Source organism: Mandrillus leucophaeus, unplaced genomic scaffold (assembly GCF_000951045.1).
Source record: "Mandrillus leucophaeus isolate KB7577 unplaced genomic scaffold, Mleu.le_1.0 Scaffold555, whole genome shotgun sequence".
Lineage (NCBI taxonomy): Eukaryota > Metazoa > Chordata > Mammalia > Primates > Cercopithecidae > Mandrillus > Mandrillus leucophaeus.
The window spans coordinates 780302-782811 of NW_012105975.1; the positions used below are offsets into that span (position 1 = coordinate 780302).

The 2510-nt window shown below is 51.6% G+C and overlaps 1 long non-coding RNA gene across 1 annotated transcript in view; it reads left to right on the forward strand.

Annotated features, from left to right (window-relative positions):
• Positions 1–2126, forward strand: part of LOC105552417 — a 7623-nt gene extending 5497 nt beyond the window's left edge. The window contains exon 5 of the long non-coding RNA XR_001008005.1: positions 1553–2126. This is a non-coding gene — a long non-coding RNA (uncharacterized LOC105552417). The remainder of the gene's footprint in view (positions 1–1552) is intronic.
• The last annotated feature ends 384 nt before the right edge of the window (positions 2127–2510 follow it).

Here is a 2510-nt window from a genome sequence, read left to right on the forward strand (position 1 = left end):
GAGGCCGAGGCAGGAGAATTGCTTGAACTGGGGAGACAGAGGTTGCAGTGAGCCAAGATTACAGCCACTGCACTACAGCCTGGGTGACAGAGTGAGACTCTGTCTCAAAAACAAAACAAAACTAAACAAATCTGTTGGAGTGCAGTGGCACGATCTTGGCGCACTGTGAGCTCCACCTCCCAGGTTCAAGTGATCCTCCTGCCTCAGCCTCCCAAGTAGCTGGGACTACAGATGCCTGCCACTCCAGCCTGCTGTGGCAGACTTGGTCTAAAAAAAAAAAAAAAGAAAGAAAAGAAAAAGAAAGATGGATACTAGACTCATTCAAGATAAATCAGACCTGCCAACTTCACCATACAGGAATTGACCTTTCCACAGGTATACCCTAGTGTGGGAGTCTCAAGATTGAGATTACTAGGTTTCACTTGCATCCGTGTGAAGAGACCACCAAACAGGCTTTGTGTGAGCAATAAAGCATTTTAATCACCTGGGTGCAGGCGGGCTGAGTCCGAAAGGAGAGTCAGCCAAGGGAGATAGGGGTGGGGCGGTTTTATAAGATTTGGGTAGGTAGTGGAAAATTACAGTCAAAGGGGTTGTTCTCTGGCTGACAGGGGTGGGGGTCACAAGGTGCTCAGTGGGTGAGCTTTTGAGCCAGGATGAGCCAGGAAAAGGAATTTCACAAGGTAATGTCATCAGTTAAGTCAGGAACAGGCCACGTTCACTTCTTTTGTGATTCTTCAGTTATTTGGGGGCATCTGGATGTATACGTGCAGGCCACAGGGGATATGATGACTTGGCTTGGGCTCAGAGGCCTGACACTAGGGGAGGTAGGAGGCCCTACCTGGGACCTGGGCTTGCTCTTTGCCTTCTATAAACTAGCTTTTATCAAAATGTCCTAAACTGGGGAGTACCAGGAAGGAATAGAGGTTCCAGACTCCCAAGACATAGATTTGAGCTACTCTGTCCCTCCTGACTGGGGAAAAGGAGCCCCAGTGTGCATCTTGTTCATTGTCAGTTCAACCTGCAGTTGTTCAGTCACTGAAGAACCCTTGTACTAACTGTCCAACACATTGGACTACCCTTAATCAGCCCCTGGCACACTGAAGCCACAGAACGGGGAGAGGAGCAGAGAGAGGTGGTGGGGCAACAAGTCTCAGTGGGACATCAGGGAAGGGATGATCCAGGTGGTGGGGCTACCAGCCTCAGTGCAACCTCAGGGAGGGGATGATCAGGCTGGAGTTAAGCCATCCCTAGGGTTCCGTGGGTCCAGCCCTTGTAGGGGCTTTTTTTTGTGTGTATGGTGGGGTGGGGTGGGGGGACACACTAAAGGTAACAAGTGGCACTAAAGGCAGAAGCTCTGTCAGCTGGTGTTCAGAATGAATACCAAGACTCCTGGGTGTACACTTGAAATGCCATGATTATATCTAAGTTGATGTAACAAAGCGATCCAGAGATACGTTGGCTTAGGAATATTTATTTCTTCAGATGTCGGTGGTTCTGGGGTGTCAGGGAGACCCTGCCATCCTCAGCATGTGGCTTCCTTTTCTTTCTCCAGGGCAGCTGATCCACGATCTTCCACTTCCCAGCCAGCAGGAGGATGGAAAAGCAGAAGGGAGGGAGAGACAACCTCCTTTGCAGGGCGTGACTCGGAAGTTGTACACATCATTTCCAGTCACATTCCGTGGACCAGAATTAGCCCTGTGACCAACCCTGGCTGCCAGAAAGTCTCTGCTTGGGCGATCAGGCAGGCAGTTACATCTTTGGGAACATCTCTCACCCCCTGGGAACACCTGGGCAGAAACTGAAGGGCATTTAACACATTCTCCTTTGTGTCTAATAAGAATTGTCCCCATCAGTCAGAGCTCTGTGCTGGGTACATAGGTCATCTTTACACAACCCAGCAATGGAGAGCACACCATTCCCAGACTGCAGATGCAGAAACTGTGGCTCAGAGAGTTAAGCGACTTGTTCAGATTCACTCAGCTGGTAGATGGTAGGTCTGGGATTGAGACCCAGGCCTGGCTGGTCCTGCCAGGACACAGTATCACAGCTTTGATTGGGGGCGTCTTTTTGTTTACATGTATTTTTTATGCTCAATGTACATTACTTTTGAAATACACAGAAAAGGGAAAGAAGCCGGAGTCCTGCCTTGTGTAGGAGGGATAAGTTAGAGGTGTACACTGGGATAAATCTCCCTCCCGCCCTGGCCCTGGCCCTGGCCCTGGCCCTGGCCCTGCACCTGCTCCTGCTCCTGGTTCTGGTCCTTGACCTGGGCGGCGATTCCCGGCGCTGCCTGAGCGTCGCCGGCCACCAGGGGGCGCTGCCGGGCTACCGGTCCGGTCGACCCGGGATCACAGCCTCAGGGGACAGGAAATGATCAACAGCATCTCCTCTCCGATCCAGGTGGCCTCAAGGAATCTCCGGGGGACAGGACAGGTGCTGAGCCGGGTGCAAAGGTGGAATTCTATCCCCAAAGCACATCCTGCACCCCTTTCCTCTGCAAAGTCCCGGAA